We start from the raw sequence: 26,812 nt of genomic DNA on the forward strand, positions 1-26,812 counted from the left end.
TTTTGCGTGATGAGTGGGATGATGATGACGTAGAATCCGTTCCTGTTGAACTGATAAACGTTCATAAGAGATTTGCTGCGGGTATGATAGTGGGTCCAGATGTAAAACACGCAATAGACTTAATTCTAGCGTTTAGGTCTGATTCATCTCCTCAATCAGCAAGGGATTCGGACGATGGCTCTTCCACTGTTAGAAAGAAGTTAGGCCAATATCCAATGAGGGAAGTTCCCCCGATATGGCGAGATGCAGTTCAACCTAATGCGGGTAATAACAATGTTGGTGTTCCTGCACATTTTCAGAGAGTATGGATACACATCCCGTGGAAACGGGCTGAAGTAATATCAGTGAAGCAGGCCTTGCCAGATCCTCGTAAGAATCCTGCGGGATATTACAAGGAATTGTCTCAGACGGTAGAAGCATGCGTGATGAATCTGGCGGACATTGACATGCTGTTTGGCAATGTCGTGCCCCAGCCGATTTGGGCTAAGATTCGGCATGAGAACCATCCAGTTGCCTTAGGAGGTGATTGGCCAGATATCGTAGCGGCAGATGGACAACAGATTGGCGGCGCCAAACCTGAACCTTTAGTTGCTGACCTACCTGGTAGAATCATTGAGTTAACGAAAACACTGATGCCAGCATTACGTGTTAACTGGGATAAATTGTCTGCCTGTAAGCAAAAGAAAGATGAAAGCGTCTCTGATTTTTTCACAAGGTTCGAGGAAACTTTTGTGGATCATAGTGGACAGGACATGAGCACCGAAGGTGGTCAAAGACTCTTCGTCGACAAATTTGTTTTTAATTTATTGCCCGAGTTATGTAGGAAGTTAAAAGATTCGGAAACTGCTTGGGCAGTGTCTACGACGGCTCAAATATTTGCGACTGCGCAGTATTATGAGAATAGAGACAAAGAAGAAAAGGAGAAATCAGAGCGAAAGACGAAAGAACTTAAGACTAAAGTTCTTTTGCAGCAAGCATATCCGCCTCGCATGAATCAGACAGATTTTCAGCAGCGACCACAGTTTCAGCAGCAGTTTTCGTTTCAGCAGGGAATGTCTCGGAGACCCGATTATGGTAATATACCCCGACAACAAGTAGCATGGAATCAGTGTGCTTACTGCAAGAAGGAGGGTCATTATAAGAATGATTGTCCAGTCTTGCATCCTCAAACTAGTGGTATTCCAGCTCAGAGAGGTCGTGGTGGTTTTTCGCAAGCGCCTAGAGGACGAGGTCGTGGAGTTGCGCCTGCGCAGACAGAACGCTCCTCCAACGTTTTCGATCAGCAAAATGCACAGTCAGGCAGATCTACACAGTACATTGCTGAAGAATATTATGAAGGAAGCGAGGAAGTTCAGCATTCTGAATACTAGGACAGCCATAGACAAAGAGAGGGAGTAGTTGCAATTCCAGTCGATCAGAATGGACCTTATGTTGCAGTTACTACATCGGGCGTGGTTGAACCTTTTCTGCTAGACACTGGTGCGGCAAAAAGTTCAATTATGCATTCGAAACTCCCTGGCGCACCTTTGTCTGGCTCAACGAATATCTCAGTAGGATTTTCAGGCGCCCCTGTTCATAACCCTGTCTCTAGTCCTTTGCCTATTTCTGTTGGGCCACGTCATCTAGAGGCTCCCTTGATTTTAACGACTGGTTGTAACGAGAATCTGCTTGGTTTAGATTTGTTAAAACGCCTGCATGCGACACTGTACTGTTCTCCTTCGGGAGTACAGCTTACATTGGGTAAGAGAGTCATCTCTCCGATGTATTTGTCGATGGATAAGCTCCCACCGGAGTCGCGTTCTCTCCCTAAAACTCTTTGGGCGACTGGTCCTAATGATGTAGGTCTGTTGGAAATACCCCCTTATGTGGTTTCTTTGAGAGCAAATATTAGAATGCCACGAATCCCACAGTACAAGATTTCAAATGAAGGTGAACGTGCGCTTTTACTGATCATACAGGATTTGATCCAGAAAGATGTGATAGAAGAAACTAGAGGAAATATATGTAACAGTCCTGTTTTACCGATCTTGAAACGGACTGATCCTTCCAAACCCCCAGTTTACAGATTTGTGATCGACCTTAGAGAGGTTAATAAGATTGTGGTTCCACAGTTCCCCGTGGTCCCAGAAATCACCGCACTATTGACATTGATACCTGCTTCTGCAACATGGTTTTCAGTGATCAACTTGAAGAATGCCTTCTTCAGCATTCCGATAGCCGAAGAAAGCAGAGACATTTTTGGATTCTGTTTGGGTGGACGCAGCTTCAGATTCAAGCGCGCTCCACAGGGCTACTGTGAGAGCCCTTCGATTTACAGTCAAGCATTAAAAAGTCAGTTAGATGCTTTTGTCCTTCCTCCTGGTGCTGCTCTTGTCCAATATGTGGATGACCTTTTAGTGGCTGCCGATGACGAGGAAACTTGCAAAGCAGCTACAATCTCGTTGTTACATCACTTGTCTGACTTTCACCACAAAGTGTCACCCTCCAAATTGCAATATTGTTGTCAAGAAGTAACCTACTTAGGTCATCTCTTGTCAAAGGACGGGAGAAGGTTGACCCCAGAGAGAATTAAGGCGATTTCACAGATGACTGTACAGAGAGAAGTGCGTGCGTTTTGGGGTATTACGTCATATTGCCGACAATGGATCCCTAATTTTTCTCTTTTGGCCAAGCCTTTAGTGGCTCTGACTGGAAAGGGTGTTCCGACTCCTTTGCCATGGTCTGATGAATGTCAACAGAGTTTTTCTGATTTACGTAATGCATTGTGTTCAGCTCCTGTGTTGGGCACTCCTGATTACAGTAAGCCGTTCACATTGTAAGTTCATGAACAGGAAGGTTGTGCGTTGAGTGTCTTGACGCAACAATTTGGTGATAAGCAACGGCCTTGTGCGTACTTCTCGTCCACACTAGACCCGGTAGCCAGAGCGTTGCCGAGTTGCTTGAGAGCCACAGCGGCAGCTGCAGTATCTATTCGACAGTCTGCTGGACTGGTCATGAACAGCATGTTAGTGGTCATGGTTCCACATGCCGTGGATACCCTCATGAATCAGACGAAAACTCAGCACCTCACCAGTGCTAGATTATCAGGCTATGAGTTGACGCTTTTGACAAGTCACATTCAGATCAAGCGATGCAATATACTGAATCCAGCAACGTTGTTGCCGACTACTCGGGAGTCGAGTGATTCAGAACCTCATGATTATTATTTCAGAACTGAGGAAGAGACAAAAGGACGGATTGATTTAAAAGATACTCCGTTGCCCGATCCGGATGGTACCTTGTACGTAGATGGCTCGTGCTTTAAATTGCCGAATGGCGATGTAACTAGTGCGTATGCAGTAACGACATTGAGCACGATTGTTGAAACTGCAAGAGTGAGACAGAATTCTGCACAGGCAGCAGAATTGATCGCATTAACAAGAGCGTGTGTTTTAGCTGAGGGAAAGAGGGTGAATGTGTTTACCGATAGTCAGTACGCTTTCGGCGTGGCACATAGTTTTGGTCGTCTGTGGAAAGAGAGAGGGTTTTTAACCTCTCATGGAACTAAGATCCAGCACGTGACAGTTAGTGAATGATTTGTTGGAATCTCTGACCTTGCCGAAAGAAGTGGCAATTGTAAAATGTAGTGGCCATCGGAAGATCACAGATGATACTGGTCGTGGGAATGCATTTGCTGATGAGGTTGCTAAAGAGACAGCCAAGAATATGATGAGTAGAATGTATGTCATGAATAATGCAAGATGGACCAATGAAACTGAAATGTGTGAGAGTACGATCGAAAGTGTGAAAGCGATACAGAATGAAGCGACTGAGAGTGAGAAGAACGTATGGAAGGAGAAAACGGGTAGATTAGACTCGAATGGATGTTGGACTGATTTGTCGGAATGTCAGCGATGGATGTTACCCGATGCGTATGTGCTTGCAGTAGTGACTATGGCACATGGATTGGCACACATCAGTACGAAAGGAATTAGTAAAATGTTAGCTCCAGTGTGGAAGAATGATGGGATTGCTAAGTGTGCAGAGAGAGTGGTTAAGAATTGTATGGTATGCCTGATGCATAATCCTGGCAAGGGAACCCCAACACCGGCTGGCCATTTTGCTCCCCCTTCTTACCCCTTTGAAGTGATTCAGTTGGATTTTATCCACATGGACAGATGCCAAACTTTAAAATATGTCCTAGTGGTAGTCTGTGCATTTTCAAGATGGATTGAAGCTTATCCGTTAAAGGATATTACTGCAATGTCCACTGCTAAAATCCTCATCAAAGAATATTTCCCCAGGTATGGCATGCCACGGATTGTATGGTCTGACAATGGAAGTGAGTTTGTAGGGAAAGTTATGCAGAGTGTGTGTGCAGGTTTGGGAATTAAGCAAAAATTCCACAGTGCGAACCATCCCCAGTCAGCAGGTTTGGTTGAAGGGTACAATGGTACCTTAAAGCTTAAACTCGCGAAAATCCAAGCTTCCACTGGTTTAACTTGGCCTGATGCACTCCCTCTAGCTTTGCTGTCTACCAGGGCGACTGTACACTCTCGAGTAGGACTTAGTCCATATGAGATTGTGTTCGGCCGTCCTGCCAACATTTGGGGTGTTCCTAGGCCAAAGGAGTTCAAGCAGATCGAGTATCCCATGTTGATTTATTATCTGTGTGACCTGACCACTAAATTGAGTCTTATTCATCAACAGGTATTCGAATCCTTGCCTAAACCGACGGAGGGTCCGGGACACTCACTGAAACCCGGAGATTTTGTTCTGGTCCGAAATTTTGGACGAACCCGGAATCTGGAGCCGAGATTTGTTGGACCCTTCCAAGTTCTCCTGGCAACACGAACTGCTGTACGACTTGCCGGACGAAGAAACTGGGTCCACGCTACCCATACGAAGCGTGTGCCTCTCCCACTCCCCTACGATTCGTGGGTTAGACAGGGATTTGGTGTAACTGAGACAGAACTTGTTCCTAGGCTTGTCCCTTTCAGTGATGCACAGCACATAACGGACAGACAAGCTGATTCATCTCTTTCTGATGTTGCACCAGAAACTGTTTTGTTGAATTCTGATTCGAACATTACACAACCTGAACATTTGCCACCAGTGAATTTGAACAATACTACACCATCTCCAGATCCATTGTTTCATGATTAAACAAGACATACTAAGCATTGATACAATTTGCGTTCACTCTCTCCAAAACAATAATACTGTCTAATTGATTTTTCCGTATACTTTTGATCTCACTGTATTATTGTCTGACAGGAAGTTTGCTCTGTGGTTTTTGTCTTTTTATTTTTGTCTTTTATTTGTTTCTAACCTGCCATCTGGGTAGCCGTAGAGTCGTAACGTGTGCCTAGTTTGACTTGCAAGGGGCCAGACACAAGGTCGGTCCTTCTGTTTATTTTGGGAACTCCCGGGGTAGACAGAAGCATTTTTGATTAGGTACAAACCATCCGTTGCGAACGGTTGTAGAAGATGGAGCTTCCTGAGCTACGACGAGTGAATGCAATCAACCATCACAGAACAAAGTTGCATACAATTTTGCATAGCAAATGTTTTTTAGTTCTGTGTTCTTTAACGTTTTTAACTGGTTTATTGACTTTGGTGGGCGGAAGTATTTTTGGCATCCAGTTAATTTTCGTATCTGTCTCCTCCACGTTGCCTCCCCATGTTTCAGTTCCTCCCACTGTTCCTTCTCCTCATTCCTTTCATCTTCTTCCCGCACATGAGCAAGCTCGACGCTTTGAATTCATCAACAACACTTTCATTCAGCTCTTACACCAACACCAACTGGTAGTAAATACAACTAACTGCTGGGTATGCGGTCTGATACCACATACCATGAACAAAGGTATCCCATATCTAGTCCTGCCTTTTAGCTATAATGGATCATTTTGGGCATTCCAGAACATGTTTGCCTATGCCCTTGAGACCTATCCCCCGCGACCTCCACGTTCCACTAGATATGACTCTGCCAACAGAGCTCTGGTAAAGGGAATTATTGACATGGTAAAAGATGTTAATAACACTCCGATTATTCCCAAGGATGAGTTACAAGTCTATCTAAGATGGAATGCTACGGAGTATGGCATTAGTTTGGGTGAGAACAAGCGTAAGAGCTCAACTCCAATTTGGATCGTACCCCACCAAGGTCAAGTCTGTTTGCAAGGGTTTGGGAGGATGTGATACTTGCAGATCGAGGTGGGGTATGTAAGATGATCCAATCGAGTTGCTGCGTTTTCATTCCTAATAATGCTCCAACGGTGTACGAGGCCATCTCTAGGTTACACAAGATTACTGATTCTATTCACGTAGATGAAGGCAATTGGTCACTGATGGGATGGTTTTGGAATCTGTTATCTGCGTGGGGATGGAAGGTTCTGATGGTCATTGGCGTTGTTTTAGTGTTTCTATTTTCGTGCTGTCTCATTGTTCAGTGTGGTCCTGCCTTGTGTAGCCTCTGTGCTGCAACATGTGTGAGAAAACCCTCTGTTCTAGGAGATTCGTCACGTGATAGAATAATGCTTCAGCAATACGTCAGTGACCTGATGAAGATAGAGATAGACTCTGATGAAGACTAAGGCATTGCCTGAGTAAGGGCAAAAGGACGGTCTGAGGTTCTGTGCGATCCGAACCCGTGTTTTCGGCATCGTGGTACCAAGACGATTTTGGTGCTGAAGAACCGTAAATGGGCCATTTAGCATAGTACAGTGTTTTTGCTGCGCTACTGGCACGGATGCACTATGAAGTAGGGCATTCTGTTGTAAACCCACGGCATCCATTTTGTATACGCCTCCATTTTGTCGCTTGCCCTCACGCAGTCAATGACCGAGCGATAACCCTGCCTGAATCACCTTGCGAGGGACACGTAGGCCCTAATGTGAGAACACAGATGCCGCGTGACTCGGCAGGAAACTGCCCTTTTCCCAGGGGCCAGCCTCACCATACTGGTTCTTTGTGTTCGTTCTGCCTGATTATAAGTGTATGACTGTAAGCAGATGCCGTGCCCGTTTATGACCCACAAACACCCCCTATCTTACTTTACCATCTTCTCCTTCGTATTCAGCTTTCTCCCCTCTGGCCTTTTACTAGGGGGAGGCAACACTTTTTACAATTAGGCGGACCGATACATGTATAGAAAACTGTCATGAAGTCGGGATCGAACACCGGGTGCATATAAATGATTATTGTTGGTACACTGTTTATTGGTTGCATGGGATACTGAACGGGGCATGTGAAATATTCGAACTATGTTGCCTGAAGGTATATTTTTTGTATATAAGGAGCGACCCACTTTGGACAAATCGAACAGTCTCCTAGATTCTGCCTTGTGTGTATCTATGATATCTGTGTCCCTGCAGTGAATAAACTTTGGTCTCTGACGCCGCCACCGAGAAGCCCGAGTCTCTGTTTTTTTGTGCACCGAGACAGGTGGAACTCAGGGGTCATTTAGGGTGTTGCTTCCCTGACACCTCTGGACTCTATAAGTCCAGAACCTCAACGGAGCCCTGGTCGATGGGGCCAACGACGAAGAAGATTTCTTAACAACTCTCGTCGACGAAGATTTAGCTGACGACGAGTTTTCTTCGTCGTCGACGAAGCAATAAGTATCGTCGATGAAACAGTCTTAAAACTGAGGGATACCTTCGTCAACATGGATGACGCCGATGTTGCAGTCGTCGACGATACGGAAGCAGATGTCGTCGTTACTGTCGCCGCCGAGGAGCTGGAGACGGCAGATCTCGTCATTGGGACATGATTTTTAGCAGAAACATGATGGGAAGAAGCAGAGAGGCCTGAGAGCCAGGTCTCGTGGGCGTGGACGTAGCAGGAGGAGGTGAAGACACCGCAGGAGCCACAGAGAGAGAAAGTTTCTTCTTTTTCAGGAATGTAGAGGGCAAATCCTGCACACTGCTACGTTTGGAAGCTGATTTTGAAGGTCCAGACACAAGGCTTTCTGCGTCAGAAAGTGCTGAATCCTTATCTTTAAGTCTTTGAAGCCACAGGAGGAGACGGCCTTCCCTGTCTTTAAGGGTTTTTGTTGAAAAGGTTCTGCAAAAATTGTAATTGCTAACCTCATGGTCGGGATATAGACAGTAAATGCACTTCTTGTGGGGATCTTCAGAGTAAAGACGCAGCTTCCCACAAGAAGAACAAGGTCTAAATAAAGACTTCTTACTTGAAGACATGCTGGAAATCACAGGAAAACTTGGAGAAGTAGAGAAAACTAAGCAGAGCTCAGGGAGACTCCCTTCACACGACGTGGGGTAGAAAATCTGAGGGACTGAGGTCTGAGGAGAAGGTTCTGCAGGGGTGCTGGCACCTGATTGGCTGTAGTTTGGACTGACATATTGACAGGAATATGTTATAAGTGTTTTTTTCTCTCTACCATGTATTCCTATGTAGGAATTATGTCAGGGTATTTACTACCTTTTCTAGTGTGTATATGTTATTAGTATTTTATTGCTATTTTATTTACTGTGGGACTCCCACTTCGACAACGGGGAATATTCAAGCATGTTAATCTATGGAACACACCCTAATACTGGAGAAAACCTGGACTGAATGACCTTCTCAGACACTCGCTCAGACACACTCGCTAAAAGACACTCTCTCACAGACACTCTCTCACAGACTCTCAGACACTCTCTCAGACTCTCACAGACACTCTCTCAGACACTCTCTCACAGATTCCCAGACACTCTCTCACAGACTCTTAAGACTCTCACAAACTCTCTCAGACACTCTCTCACAGACCCACTCTCACGGACTCACACACTCTCTCAGATTCTCACAGACACTCTCTCAGACATTCTCTCACAGACTGTCAGATACTCTCTCACAGACTCTCAGACACTCTCTCACAGACACTCTCTCACAGACTCTCTCACAGGCACTCTCTGATGGACACTCTCTTACAGGCACACTCTCACAGACACTCTCACAGGCACTCTCTCAGAGGCACTCTCTCACAGACACTCTCTCACAGACACTCTCACAGGCACTCTCACAGACTCAGACACACTCTCACAGACACTCTCTCACAGACAGACTCTCATGGACACTCTCTCACAGACTCTCACAGCCACTCTCTCACAGGCACTCTCACAGACTCACAGACACTCTCTCAGACTCACAGACACACTCTCACAGGCACTCTCTCACAGGTACTCTCTCACAGACTCACACTCTCACAGACTCACACTCTCACAGACACTCTCACAGACACTCTCTCACAGACACTCCCTCACATGCTCTCTCTCACAGACTCACAGACTCTCACACAGACACTCACACACTCTCACAGGCACTCTCTCACATGCACTTCCTCACAGACACACTCTCACAGCCACTCTCTCACAGACTCACTGACACACTCTCAGAGACACTCACAGACACTCTCTCACAGGCACTCTCTCACAGACACTCTCTCACAGACACACTCTCACAGGCACTCTCTCAGACTCTCACAGACTCTCTTAGACACTTTCTCACAGACACTTTCTCAGACACTCTCTTAGACAGACTCTCACAGACAGACACTCTCACAGACACTCTCACAGACACTCTCTCACAGACACACTCTCACAGGCACTCTCACAGACTCTCTTAGACACTCTCTCAGACACTCTCTTAGGCAGACTCTCACAGACAGACACTCTCACAGACACTCTCACAGACACACTCTCACAGACACTCTCTCACAGACACTCTCTCACAGACAGACTCCCACAGTCACTTACAGACACTCTCTCACAGACACTCTCTCACAGGCACTCTCTCAAAGACACTCTCTCACAGACACACTCTCACTGACACTCTCACAGACACTCTCTCACAGGCACTCACAGACACTCTCACAGACACTCTCTCACAGACAAACTTTCACAGACAATCTCTCACATGCACTCTCTCACATGCACTCCCTCACAGACACACTCTCACAGCCACTCTCTCACAGACTCACTGACACACTCTCAGAGACACTTACAGACACTCTCGCAGACTCACAGACACTCTCTCACAGGCACTCTCACAGGCACTCTCTCACAGACTCACACTCTCACAGACAGACTCTCACAGGCCATCTCTCACAGGCCCTCTCACAGACACTCACTCACAGAGACACTCTCACAGCCACTCTCTCACAGACTCACAGACACACTCTCACAGACACTCACAGCCACTCTCTCACAGGCACTCTCTCACAGACACTCTCGCAGACTCACAGACACTCTCACAGACACTCTCTCACTGGCACGCTCTCACAGACACTCTCACAGACACTCTCTCACAGGCATTCTCTCACAGACTCTCACAGACTCTCTTAGACACTCTCTCACAGACACTTTCTCACTGACACTCTCTCACAGACACTCTCTCACAGACTCAGACTCTCACACATAGACTCTTACAGACACTCTCTCACAGACACTCTCTCACAGGCACTCTCTCACAGACTCACTCTCAGACTCACAGACACACTCTCACAGGCACTCTCTAATAGGCACTCTGTCACAGACACACTCTCACAGACTCTCACAGACAGACTCTCACAGACACTCTCTCACAGACACTCTCTCACAGGCACTCTCTCACAGACTCTCACAGACACTTTATCACAGACACACTCTCACAGACACTCTCTCACAGACACTCTCTGACACTCTCTCAGACTCTCACACACAGACTCTCACAGGCACTCTCTCACAGACACTCTCTCACAGGCACTCTCTCACAGACTCACTCTCAGACTCACAGACACACTCTCACAGGCACTCTCTAATAGGCACTCTGTCACAGACACACTCTCACAGACTCTCACAGACAGACTCTCACAGACACTCTCTTACAGACACACTCTCACAGCCACTCTCTCACAGACTCACAGACACACTCTCACAGACTCTCACACAGACACTCACATACTCTCACAGGCACTCTCTCACATGCACTCCCTCACAGACACACTCTCACAGCCACTCTCTCACAGACTCACCGACACACTCTCAGAGACACTCACAGACACTCTCTCACAGGGACTCTCTCACAGGCACTCTCTCAGACTCTCACAGACACTCTCACACTCTGTTAGACACTCTCTTAGACACTCTCTCACAGACACTTTCTCAGACACTCACAGACACTCTCACAGACAGACACTCTAACAGACACTCTCACAGACACTCTCTCACAGACACACTCTCACAGACTCTCTCCCACAGACTCTCACAGACAGACTCCCACAGTCATTTACAGACACTCTCTCACAGACACTCTCTCACAGGCACTCTCTCACAGACACTCTCTCACAGACACACTCTCACAGGCACTCTCTCAGACTCAGACACACTCGCTCAGACACACTCTCACAGGCACTCTCACAGGCACTCTCTAACAGGCACTCTCTCACAGACACACTCTCAGACAGACTCTCACAGACAGACTCTCACAGGCACTCTCTCACAGGCACTCTCACAGACACTCTCTCACAGACACACTCTCACAGCCACTCTCTCACACTCACAGACACACTCTCACAGACTCTCACACAGACACTCACATACTCTCACAGGCACTCTCTCACATGCATTCCCTCACAGATACACTCTCACAGCCACTCTCTCACAGACTCACTGACACACTCTCAGAGACACTCACAGACACTCTCTCACAGGCACTCTCTCACAGACACACTTTCACAGGCACTCTCTCACAGACACTTTCTCAGACACTCTCACAGACTCTCACAGACAGACACTCTCACAGACACTCTCACACTCTCACAGACACTCTCTCACAGACACACTCTCACAGACACTCTCCCACAGACTCTCACAGACAGACTCCCACAGTCACTTACAGACACTCTCTCACAGGCACTCTCTCACAGGCACTCTCTCACAGACACACACTCCCACTGACACTCTCACAGACACTCTCTCACAGGCACTCTCACAGACACTCTCACAGACACTCTCTCACAGACACTCTCACAGACAATCTCTCACATGCACTCTCTCACATGCACTCCCTCACAGCCACTCTCTCACAGACTCACAGACACACTCTCAGAGACACTCACAGACACTCTCTCACAGGGACTCTCTCACAGGCACTCTCTCAGACTCTCACAGACACTCTCACACTCTGTTAGACACTCTCTTAGACACTCTCTCACAGACACTTTCTCAGACACTCACAGACACTCTCACAGACAGACACTCTCACAGACACTCTCACAGACACTCTCTCACAGACACACTCTCACAGACTCTCTCCCACAGACTCTCACAGACACTCTCACAGACAGACACTCTCACAGACACTCTCACAGACACTCTCTCACAGGCACTCTCACAGACAATCTCTCACAGACACTCTCACAGACAATCTCTCACATGCACTCTCTCACATGCACTCCCTCACAGCCACTCTCTCACAGACTCACTGACACACTCTCAGAGACACTCACAGACACTCTCTCACAGGCACTCTCTCACAGGCACTCTCTCAGACTCTCACAGACACTCTCACACTCTGTTAGACACTCTCTTAGACACTCTCTCACAGACACTTTCTCAGACACTCACAGACACTCTCACAGACAGACACTCTCACAGACACTCTCACAGACACTCTCTCACAGACACACTCTCACAGACTCTCTCCCACAGACTCTCACAGACAGACTCCCACAGTCATTTACAGACACTCTCTCACAGACACTCTCTCACAGGCACTCTCTCACAGACACTCTCTCACAGACACACTCTCACAGGCACTCTCTCAGACTCAGACACACTCGCTCAGACACACTCTCACAGGCACTCTCACAGGCACTCTCTAACAGGCACTCTCTCACAGACACACTCTCAGACAGACTCTCACAGACAGACTCTCACAGGCACTCTCTCACAGGCACTCTCACAGACACTCTCTCACAGACACACTCTCACAGCCACTCTCTCACAGACACACTCTCACAGACTCTCACACAGACACTCACATACTCTCACAGGCACTCTCTCACATGCACTCCCTCACAGATACACTCTCACAGCCACTCTCTCACAGACTCACTGACACACTCTCAGAGACACTCACAGACACTCTCTCACAGGCACTCTCTCACAGGCACTCTCTCACAGACACTTTCTCAGACACTCTCACAGACTCTCACAGACACTCTCACAGACACTCTCACACTCTCACAGACACTCTCTCACAGACACACTCTCACAGACACTCTCCCACAGACTCTCACAGACAGACTCCCACAGTCACTTACAGACACTCTCTCACAGGCACTCTCTCACAGGCACTCTCTCACAGACACACACTCCCACTGACACTCTCACAGACACTCTCTCACAGGCACTCTCACAGACACTCTCACAGACACTCTCTCACAGACACTCTCACAGACAATCTCTCACATGCACTCTCTCACATGCACTCCCTCAAAGCCACTCTCTCACAGACTCACTGACACACTCTCAGAGACACTCACAGACACTCTCTCACAGGCACTCTCTCACAGGCACTCTCTCAGACTCTCACAGACACTCTCACACTCTGTTAGACACTCTCTTAGACACTCTCTCACAGACACTTTCTCAGACACTCACAGACACTCTCACAGACAGACACTCTCACAGACACTCTCAGACACTCTCTCACAGACACACTCTCACAGACTCTCTCCCACAGACTCTCACAGACACTCTCACAGACAGACACTCTCACAGACACTCTCACAGACACTCTCTCACAGGCAGTCTCACAGACACTCTCACAGACACTCTCTCACAGACACTCTCACAGACAATCTCTCACATGCACTCTCTCACATGCACTCCCTCACAGCCACTCTCTCACAGACTCACTGACACACTCTCAGAGACACTCACAGACACTCTCTCACAGGCACTCTCTCACAGGCACTCTCTCAGACTCTCACAGACACTCTCACACTCTGTTAGACACTCTCTTAGACACTCTCTCACAGACACTTTCTCAGACACTCACAGACACTCTCACAGACAGACACTCTCACAGACACTCTCACAGACACTCTCTCACAGACACACTCTCACAGACTCTCTCCCACAGACTCTCACAGACAGACTCCCACAGTCATTTACAGACACTCTCTCACAGACACTCTCTCACAGGCACTCTCTCACAGACACTCTCTCACAGACACACTCTCACAGGCACTCTCTCAGACTCAGACACACTCGCTCAGACACACTCTCACAGGCACTCTCACAGGCACTCTCTAACAGACACACTCTCAGACAGACTCTTACAGACAGACTCTCACAGGCACTCTCTCACAGGCACTCTCACAGACACTCTCTCACAGACACACTCTCACAGCCACTCTCTCACAGACTCACAGACACACTCTCACAGACTCTCACACAGACACTCACATACTCTCACAGGCACTCTCTCACATGCACTCCCTCACAGATACACTCTCACAGCCACTCTCTCACAGACTCACTGACACACTCTCAGAGACACTCACAGACACTCTCTCACAGGCACTCTCTCACAGACACACTCTCACAGGCACTCTCTCACAGGCACTTTCTCAGACACTCTCACAGACTCTCACAGACAGACACTCTCACAGACACTCTCACAGACACTCTCTCACAGACACACTCTCACAGACACTCTCCCACAGACTCTCACAGACAGACTCTCACAGTCACTTACAGACACTCTCTCACAGGCACTCTCTCACAGGCACTCTCTCACAGACACACACTCCCACTGACACTCTCACAGACACTCTCTCACAGGCACTCTCACAGACACTCTCACAGACACTCTCACAGACAATCTCTCACATGCACTCTCTCACATGCACTCCCTCACAGCCACTCTCTCACAGACTCACTGACACACTCTCAGAGACACTCACAGACACTCTCTCACAGGCACTCTCTCACAGGCACTCTCTCAGACTCTCACAGACACTCTCACACTCTGTTAGACACTCTGTTAGACACTCTGTTAGACACTCTCTCACAGACACTTTCTCAGACACTCACAGACACTCTCACAGACACTCTCACAGACACTCTCTCACAGACACACTCTCACAGACTCTCTCCCACAGACTCTCACAGACACTCTCACAGACAGACACTCTCACAGACACTCTCACAGACACTCTCTCACAGGCACTCGCACAGACACTCTCACAGACACTCTCTCACAGACACTCTCACAGACAATCTCTCACATGCACTCTCTCACATGCACTCCCTCACAGCCACTCTCTCACAGACTCACTGACACACTCTCAGAGACACTCACAGACACTCTCTCACAGGCACTCTCTCACAGGCACTCTCTCAGACTCTCACAGACACTCTCACACTCTGTTAGACACTCTCTTAGACACTCTCTCACAGACACTTTCTCAGACACTCACAGACACTCTCACAGACAGACACTCTCACAGACACTCTCACAGACACTCTCTCACAGACACACTCTCACAGACTCTCTCCCACAGACTCTCACAGACAGACTCCCACAGTCATTTACAGACACTCTCTCACAGACACTCTCTCACAGGCACTCTCTCACAGACACTCTCTCACAGACACACTCTCACAGGCACTCTCTCAGACTCAGACACACTCGCTCAGACACACTCTCACAGGCACTCTCACAGGCACTCTCTAACAGGCACTCTCTCACAGACACACTCTCAGACAGACTCTCACAGACAGACTCTCACAGGCACTCTCTCACAGGCACTCTCACAGACACTCTCTCACAGACACACACTCCCACTGACACTCTCACAGACACTCTCTCACAGGCACTCTCACAGACACTCTCACAGACACTCTCTCACAGACTCTCTCCCACAGACTCTCACAGACAGACTCCCACAGTCATTTACAGACACTCTCTCACAGACACTCTCTCACAGGCACTCTCTCACAGACACTCTCTCACAGACGCACTCTCACAGGCACTCTCTCAGACTCAGACACACTCGCTCAGACACACTCTCACAGGCACTCTCACAGGCACTCTCTAACAGGCACTCTCTCACAGACACACTCTCAGACAGACTCTCACAGACAGACTCTCACAGGCACTCTCTCACAGGCACTCTCACAGACACTCTCTCACAGACACACACTCCCACTGACACTCTCACAGACACTCTCTCACAGGCACTCTCACAGACACTCTCACAGACACTCTCTCACAGACACTCTCACAGACAATCTCTCACATGCACTCTCTCACATGCACTCCCTCACAGCCACTCTCTCACAGACTCACTGACACACTCTCAGAGACACTCACAGACACTCTCTCACAGGCACTCTCTCACAGGCACTCTCTCAGACTCTCACAGACACTCTCACACTCTGTTAGACACTCTCTTAGACACTCTCTCACAGACACTTTCTCAGACACTCACAGACACTCTCACAGACAGACACTCTCACAGACACTCTCACAGCCACTCTCTCACAGACTCACAGACACACTCTCACAGACTCTCACACAGACACTCACATACTCTCACAGGCACTCTCTCACATGCACTCCCTCACAGATACACTCTCACAGCCACTCTCTCACAGACTCACTGACACACTCTCAGAGACACTCACAGACACTCTCTCACAGGCACTCTCTCACAGACACACTCTCACAGGCACTCTCTCACAGACACTTTCTCAGACACTCTCACAGACTCTCACAGACAGACACTCTCACAGACACTCTCACACTCTCACAGACACACTCTCACAGACACTCTCCCACAGACTCTCACAGACAGACTCCCACAGTCACTTACAGACACTCTCTCACAGGCACTCTCTCACAGGCACTCTCTCACAGACACACACTCCCACTGACACTCTCACAGACACACTCTCACAGACACTCTCACAGACACTCTCTCACAGACACTCTCACAGACAATCTCTCACATGCACTCTCTCACATGCACTCCCTCACAACCACTCTCTCACAGACTCACTGACACACTCTCAGAGACACTCAGACACTCTCTCACAGGCACTCTCTCACAGGCACTCACAGACACTCTCACACTCTGTTAGACACTCTCTTAGACACTCTCTCACAGACACTTTCTCAGACACTCACAGACACTCTCACAGACAGACACTCTCACAGACACTCTCACAGACACTCTCTCACAGACACACTCTCACAGACTCTCTCCCACAGACTCTCACAGACACTCTCACAGACAGACACTCTCACAGACACTCTCACAGGCACTCTCACAGACACTCTCACAGACACTCTCTCACAGACACTCTCACAGACAATCTCTCACATGCACTCTCTCACATGCACTCCCTCACAGCCACTCTCTCACAGACTCACTGACACACTCTCAGAGACACTCACAGACACTCTCTCACAGGCACTCTCTCACAGGCACTCTCTCAGACTCTCACAGACACTCTCACACTCTGTTAGACACTCTCTTAGACACTCTCTCACAGACACTTTCTCAGACACTCACAGACACTCTCACAGACAGACACTCTCACAGACACTCTCACAGACACTCTCTCACAGACACACTCTCACAGACTCTCTCCCACAGACTCTCTCCCACAGACTCCCACAGTCATTTACAGACACTCTCTCACAGACACTCTCTCACAGGCACTCTCTCACAGGCACTCTCTCACAGACACACTCTCACAGGCACTCTCTCAGACTCAGACACACTCGCTCAGACACACTCTCACAGGCACTCTCACAGGCACTCTCTAACAGGCACTCTCTCACAGACACACTCTCAGACAGACTCTCACAGACAGACTCTCACAGGCACTCTCTCACAGGCACTCTCACAGACACTCTCTCACAGACACACTCTCACAGCCACTCTCTCACAGACTCACAGACACACTCTCACAGACTCTCACACAGACACTCACATACTCTCACAGGCACTCTCTCACATGCACTCCCTCACAGATACACTCTCACAGCCACTCTCTCACAGACTCACTGACACACTCTCAGAGACACTCACAGACACTCTCTCACAGGCACTCTCTCACAGACACACTCTCACAGGCACTCTCTCACAGACACTTTCTCAGACACTCTCACAGACTCTCACACAGACACTCTCACACTCTCACAGACACTCTCTCACAGACACACTCTCACAGACACTCTCCCACAGACTCTCACAGACAGACTCCCACAGTCACTTACAGACACTCTCTCACAGGCACTCTCTCACAGGCACTCTCTCACAGACACACACTCCCACTGACACTCTCACAGACACTCTCTCACAGGCACTCTCACAGACACTCTCACAGACACTCTCTCACAGACACGCTCACAGACAATCTCTCACATGCACTCTCTCACATGCACTCCCTCACAGCCACTCTCTCACAGACACACTCTCAGACAGACTCTCACAGACAGACTCTCACAGGCACTCTCACACAGACACTCTCACAGACACTCTCTCACAGCCTCTCTCTCACAGACTCACAGACACACTCTCACAGACTCTCACACAGACACTCACATACTCTCACAGGCACTCTCTCACAGACACACACTCCCACTGACACTCTCACAGACACTCTCTCACAGGCACTCTCACAGACACTCTCACAGACACTCTCTCACAGACACTCTCACAGACACTCTCTCACAGGCACTCTCTCACAGACAGACTCTCACAGACACTCTCTCACAGACACACTCTCACAGAAACTCTCACAGGCACTCTCCCACAGACTCACACTCTCACAGACAGACTCTCACAGACAGACTCTCACAGGCACTCTCACACAGACACTCTCTCAGACTCACAGACACTCTCTCACAGACACTCTCACAGACACTCTCTCAGACTCACAGACACTCTCTCACAGGCACTCTCTCACAGACACTCTCACAGACACTCTCTCACAGACAGACTCTCACAGACACTCTCTCACAGACACACTCTCACAGAAACTCTCACAGGCACTCTCCCACAGACTCACACTCTCACAGACAGACTCTCACAGACAGACTCTCACAGGCACTCTCACAGACACTCTCTCAGACTCACAGACACTCTCTCACAGACACTCTCACAGACACTCTCTGACTCACAGACACTCTCTCACAGGCACTCTCTCACAGACACTCTCACAGAAACTCTCTTACAGACAGACTCTCACAGACACTCTCTCACAGACACACTCTCACAGAAACTCTCACAGGCACTCTCCCACAGACTCACACTCTCAGAGACAGACTCTCACAGGCACTCTCACACAGACACTCTCTCAGACTCACAGACACTCTCTCACAGACACTCTCACACAGACACTCTCTCAGACACTCTCTCAGACACTCTCTTAGACAGACTCTCACAGACAGACACTCTCACAGACACTCTCACAGACACACTCTCACAGACACTCTCTCACAGACTCTCACAGACAGACTCTCACATGCACTCCCTCACAGACACTCGCTCACAGACACCCTCTCACAGGCACTCTCTCAAAGACACTCTCTCACAGACTCACTCTCACAGACTCACTCTCACAGACACTCTCTCACAGACACACTCTCACAGACACTCTCTCAGACTCTCACAGACACTCTCACAGACTCTTTTAGACACTCTCTCACAGACACTTTCTCACAGACACTCTCTCACAGGCACTCTCTCACAGACTCACAGACAGACTCTCACAGACAGACTCTCACAGGCACTCTCACACAGAGAGACTCACACAGACACTCTCTCACAGACACACTCTCACAGAAACTCTCACAGGCACTCTCCCACAGACTCACACTCTCACAGACAGACTCTCACAGGCACTCTCACACAGACACTCTCTCAGACTCACAGACACTCCCTCACAGGCACTCTCTCAGAGACACTCGCACAGACTCTCACAGACACTCACTCAGACTCACAGACACACTGTCACAGACACTCTCTCACAAACACTCTCTCACAGGCCCTCTCACACAGACACTCACACAGACTCTCACAGGCGTTCTCTCACGGGTACTCTCTCACAGACACTCTCACAGACACTCCCACAGACACTTACAGACTCTCTCACAGACACTCTTACACAGACACTCTCTCTTAGGCACTCTCTCACAGACACTCTCACAGACACTCTCTCACAGACACTCAGACACACTCTCACAGACACTCTAACAGGCACTATCACAGGCACTCTCACAGGAACTCTCTCACCGACACACTCCCACAGACACTCTCACATGCACTCTCTCACAGACACTCACAGCCACTCTATCACAGGCACTCTCACAGTCACTCCCGCAGACTCAGAGACACTCTCACAGACACTCTCTCACAGGCACTCTCTCACAGGCACTCTCTCACAGACACACTCTCACAGACACACGCTCACATGCACCCTCTCACAGACACTCTCTCACAGACACTCTCAGACACACTCTCACAGACACTATCTCACAGGCACTCTATCACAGACACACTCTCACAGACACTCTCTCACAGACACTCTCTCACAGATACTCTCTCACAGACACTCTCACAGACACTCTCACAGACACACTCTCACAGACACTATCTCACAGGCACTCTCTCACAGATACTCTCCCACAGACACTCTCTCACAGACACACTCTCAAAGACACACTCTCAAAGACACTCTCTCACAGACACACTCTCAGACACATTCTCACAGACACTCTCTCACAGGCACTCCCTCACAAGCACTCTCTCACAGACACTCATAGACACTCACAGACACTCTCTCACAGACACTCTCTAACAGGCACTCTCTCACAGACACTCTCTCACAGACACACTCTCACATACTCTCACAGACACTCTCTCACAGACTCACAGACACACTGTCACAGACACTCTCTCACAGACACTGTCACAGACACTCTCTCACAGACACTCTCTCACAGGCACTCTCTCACAGGCACTCTCTCACAGACACTCTCTCAGACACTCTCTCAGACACTCTCAGACATTCTCACAGACACTCACACAGCCACTCACACAGACGCTCACACAGACTCTCACAGGCACTCTCTCACAGGCACACTCTCACAGACACTCTCACAGGCACTCTCTCACAGGCACTCTCTCACAGACACTCTCTCACTGACACTCTCTCACAGGCACTCTCACAGACTCACAGACACACTCTAACAGACACTCTCTCACAGACAGACTCTCACGGACACTTTCTCACAGACCCTCTCAGTCTCTGACACTCTCTCACAAACTCAGATACTCTCTCAGACACTCTCACAGACACTCGCAGACAGACTCTCACAGGCACTCTCTCACAGGCACTCTCTCAGAGACACTCTCTCAGAGACACTCACAGACACTCTCTCACAGACACTCTCTCAAAGACACTCTCTCACAGACACTCTTTCAGACACTCTCTCAGACATGCTCCCACAGACACTCTCTCACAGACTCTCACAGACAGACTCTCACAGACAGACTCTCAAACACTCTCACAGACTCTCACAGACACTCTTACAGACACTCACAGACTCTCAGACACTCTTAGACTCTCTCTCACAGACACTCTCTCACTCTCTTAGACACTCTCTTAGACAGACTCTCACAGACAGACTCTCACAGACTCTCACAGACACTCTCACAGACACTCTCACAGACACACTCTCACAGACACTCTCTCACAGACACTCTCTCAGATACTCTCTCACAGATACTCTCTCACAGATACTCTCACAGACAGACTCTCACAGACACTCCCTCACAGACACTCGCTCACAGACACTCGCTCACAGACACGCTCTCACAGACACGCTCTCACAGACACGCTCTCACAGACACGCTCTCACAGACACGCTCTCACAGACACTCGCTCACAGACACTCGCTCACAGACACTCAATCACAGAATCTCAAACTGTTAGACTCTCATAGACACTCTCTCACAGACTCTGACACTCTCTCACAAACTCTCTCACAGACACTCTCACAGACACTCTCTCACAGACTCTTTCAGACACTCTCTCACACTCTCACAGACACTCTCACACTCTCACAGATAATCTCAGACACTCTCTCACAGACACTCTCATAGACACTCGCTCAGACACTCGCTCACAGACACTCTCTCACAGACAATTTCACAGACACTCTCTCACAGCCACTCTCTTAGACACTCTCCTAGACACTCTCTCACAGACTCTCTCAGACACTCTCTCACAGACTCTCTCAGACACTCTCTCACAGACTCTCTCAGACACTCTCACATACACTCTCTCACTGAGACTGAGAAAAATCCTAATGTTAAGACTTTCGGTATTCACAGAAGGCATTTCGGAGTCCTTAAGTTAGGAGTATTACCTTTACTACTCCTAAACTGAGAAAAATCCTAACTTTAAGAATTTCGGTATTCACAGAAGGCATTTATGAGTCCTAAAATTAGACAGACTCTCACAGACTCTCACAGACACTCTCACAGACACTCTCACAGACACACTCTCACAGACACTCTCTTACAGACACTCTCTCACAGACACTCTCTCACAGATACTCTCTCACAGATACTCTCACAGACAGACTCTCACAGACACTCCCTCACAGACACTCCCTCACAGACACTCGCTCACAGACACGCTCTCACAGACACGCTCTCACAGACACGCTCTCACAGACACTCGCTCACTGACACTCGCTCACAGACACTCAATCACAGAATCTCAAACTGTTAGACTCTCATAGACACTCTCTCACAGACTCTGACACTCTCTCACAAACTCAGATACTCTCTCACAGACACTCTCACAGACACTCTCTCACAGACTCTTTCAGACACTCTCTCACACTCTCACAGACACTCTCACACTCTCACAGATAATCTCAGACACTCTCTCACAGACACTCTCATAGACACTCGCTCAGACACTCGCTCACAGACACTCTCTCACAGACAATTTCACAGACACTCTCTCACAGCCACTCTCTTAGACACTCTCCTAGACACTCTCTCACAGACTCTCTCAGACACTCTCTCACAGACTTTCTCAGACACTCTCTCACAGACTCTCTCAGACACTCTCACATACACTCTCTCACTGAGACTGAGAAAAATCCTAATGTTAAGACTTTCGGTATTCACAGAAGGCATTTCGGAGTCCTTAAGTTAGGAGTATTACCTTTACTACTCCTAAACTGAGAAAAATCCTAACTTTAAGAATTTCGGTATTCACAGAAGGCATTTATGAGTCCTAAAATTAGGAATCCTAACTTCTGTGAATACCAAAATGAGTAAGTGCCTTCTTTGAATACCAAAATGAGTAAGTGCCTTCTGTGAATACCAAAATGGTAGTAAATTTAGGATTTTGTCTTAAGTTACTTCTGTGAATCGGGCCCGTAATCTCTTGCTAAACACTTATAAGTTCCCAAAGGCGAGACCTATTGGCTATGCCAATGCTTGTTACAACTGTTGTCAGTGTGAAAAGTGCACACAGAGAAACAGTCAGAACGAAATGCAATGTGTCGACACCTCAAGGGTTATAATCATGCAAGTGAAATTTATGAATATGAATCCAGCCATGGACTGGAGAAGGAACTATTGCTAGTTCATGGATTCTGGAAGATAAGACTGGTTCACTTTGCAACCTCCACTGAACTGATAAACAGGTAACTTACCTCCAGTAGTGCTCTTTCTGGTAGAGACTATCTAGCCGCAGACTCCTCACCTTTTAAATATTCCACAGGCATCAGATTGGATCCAGAAGCTTTTTCAGCCGTACCTCGGGTGCACCGGTAGGTGGGGCAATGCAGTTTTGCAACAACCCAGGTCCCCTCTGTAAACAATGTACAGAGCCTATATGGGCGCCCCCCCTGAGCACTGATGCCAGTTGTTTTGGAGACTGTCTACATCCTCAGAGGACAAGCCCCATGAGTGATACGGATGGAAACCAGTTTGCAGATTCCTAGACTTGGGATCTTAATAAAGGATAGTGTCAAATCACAGAACACGGAGGACAGGAGGGTCGGTGAGGAATTTGCGGCTTGATATATTCTGTAATAGAAACAGCGTTACAGAAGGTAAGTAACTTGTCCTTCTAACGGAGATTTCTAGCCACAGATTTCTCACCTATTGACAAATTTGAATAGCAACCAAAGCAGAACCTAATAGGAGGTGGGTCTGTGAGTGGACTCAGACCAGAAGCTCCTGTAGGAACGGGTAGACAAATTGCCTCTACCAGCAAATCTGACTGTCCAGAAAATAATGCTTTGCGAACGTATGGCGGGACGCCCACGCAGCTGCCTGGCTGATATCTAGATGTGGGACTCTGAGTGTTGAACACCTTTGGCCATAGTCGAATGAGCATACAGCTGTTCTGGGGGGTGCTTTTTGGACAGCACATAGCAGATCTATATGCTAAAACAAAGTTCTGGAGGCACGCTCAAGGAGGAACAACAACCAAATCCTTGGCCTCCCTGAGTCCACTGCTATCACCAAAGTGAGGACTACATGAAGATGTTCCTCCGACATCTGTTAGAAGACAGCCTGACAAGTCTATTTTCAGTGGAACAAGCTCATTGATTCTTGGATCAAGACCTCTGCAGAGGTTGCCAGAACAGCCAATCATCACCCAGCTGCTCCATTACAGACAACGCAACATGATTCTATGTCTGGCATCAGAGATTGGAGACCTTCACTACCATGGTAAAAAGCAGTCCTTCTATCCTGATTTCACTGTGGTGGTACAGATTGCCCAAATGGAGCTTTTCCTTGTTAAATTTACCCTACGCCCTTTCCTTACCCGGGAAAGCTCTGTGTCCTCCTAAGCATAAGGCACATTTTTTCATGGATCCCAAGCTGGCCATGAAATTCTCCTGCAAGTATATCCGCGGATCGCTACCCGCAGCTTCCAGCTGGGGGCTGACCTGGAAGACCGCCTCAGTGACAACAACTGATTTTGCTTTTGCCCAATAAACACTTTGCCCATGCAGCTCCTCTGACCCATCTGAGGACTGAGGCTAGAGAGTTGCCCGCCTCACTATGCCTCAGGATAGATTCCTACAGGCCTTTCTATGTTTTTGCAGCACGGGAAGTGGTGGTGGGAAGGTTCTTTAACGGTTTGGGATTATTGAAGTGCGTAGGGGAGGAGTGTTCTGTTTATTCTTTTGTTTTACAACAGCTGCCTTGGCTTTATGCACCACACATTCCTTGATCACAGGCGGCATGCGACACACCTATATATAACACACCATGGTGGCAGAAGACATCTGTGCTCAAGACCTTCATAACCTAATAATTTCCACACCCTGATGAGTTGAGTCATTCTTATTTCTTGGAGACATGAACGATTGAAAAGTCAGGCAGACGTTCACTTACCTCCAACATGTTTTTTTACCCACAGTATTTCTTAATTGGTATTTCGAGGTATGTAACGTTAGCCACAAGTGTTAAAGTCAAAGATGTTCAGCAGAATGAACACAGTAGATGGGTGCAATAACTCAGTATTATTTTCAGTGTAACAGTAATGTAATATCTGAGGTGTTGTAATTTGTAAACCTTAGTACCCTGACAAACTTTCAGGATTGGTCTCTGCGAGTGAAAGCGCCGGGACGCCATTTTACTGGAGCAGCTAAGCGCTATACAAGCACAGTTAACATAACATAACATAACAAACCAACAGTAGACAATCCATACTGAAAGCGGGAAATAGGAGGAGAGAGGAAGACAACAGTGCACTGTAGGAAGTGTTAAGGAGTGTCTTGTTCACCCAGCCTTATGCCAGAACCCTGGCTGCTGCTGGGGATGTAGAAGGGGTTGTGCAGTGGAAGGCCATCAATGTGTCTTGATAGCACCAAGCTTGCCGGGGGACAAGTATGGTAAGAAAGTGTCACCTGACCCAGAGTTGTGCGAAGTTTCTTAGTGTGGTCTCTCATCCGATTTAGCCTCCATGGCGTTCAGGTACCCCTCCTAAAGCAATGGTGGTGAGGCCCCTAAAGTGGTAGAGGAGAATTATGAATGAGCCTCAAGTTCTGAATATGCACCCCTCTTTAAGTAGTGGCCCAATTCCCTAGTGCGGGGTGTGTGGTGGGACCGCATTGAGGCCTTCCAGGTCATGGAAATTCACCGTTTGGCAAGAACCAGGGTGAGGTAGAGGAATTTGTGCATATTTTGGGTACATTTTGAGTGATGGGTTAGCCCTAACGTGCATTGTAGTGCTGCCTGAGGGAACTGCCTCCCCACTATATTGGATTCATGAGTCATGACCAGTCCCTTGAAGTCTGCGGCATTGAGGACTTCCAAGCCATGGAAATTTACACAATCCAAGAAAAAGCACACTAGTGTGGGTTTAAAAAGGCGCATTGGTGTATTGTTTGAGTTAAGCAAAACGCTCAACCTTTTGTTGCTCCACTGCCCAGAAGCCACTCTAATACAAGGTCAAAACTACAAAAGAAAAGAAGCGTTCAAATTCAATCAATAAATGTCATTTAAGCAATCCTTAAGATAATATTGCTACTTAAACAATTCCTCATTATCCAGTTCAAAGTAGAAACTCAGGAGTCTTGTGTATCTCATTGAATCCAAATTTATTCAAACAATGCTTTTTTATCAGAAGCAGTCCATTCAACCCAGCCAATGTGCTTTATCCCATAAGGACTTCATCAGGGCTGTAAATTTAAAACATCCAAGTCACTTATTTTATATTGTATCAACACAACACATATATTGTATCCATACATAAACCCATATAACAATTAAATAAAT

General features: G+C 48.0%; 1 protein-coding gene across 1 annotated transcript in view; it reads right to left on the reverse strand.

The window, feature by feature from the left end:
- Nucleotides 1-26,812, reverse strand: part of LOC147700858 (uncharacterized) — a 642,530-nt gene that overhangs the window by 305,280 nt on the left and 310,438 nt on the right. The gene's annotated exons all lie outside the window — the stretch shown is intronic.

Source organism: Lissotriton vulgaris, chromosome 7 (assembly GCF_964263255.1).
Source record: "Lissotriton vulgaris chromosome 7, aLisVul1.2, whole genome shotgun sequence".
Taxonomy (NCBI): domain Eukaryota; kingdom Metazoa; phylum Chordata; class Amphibia; order Caudata; family Salamandridae; genus Lissotriton; species Lissotriton vulgaris.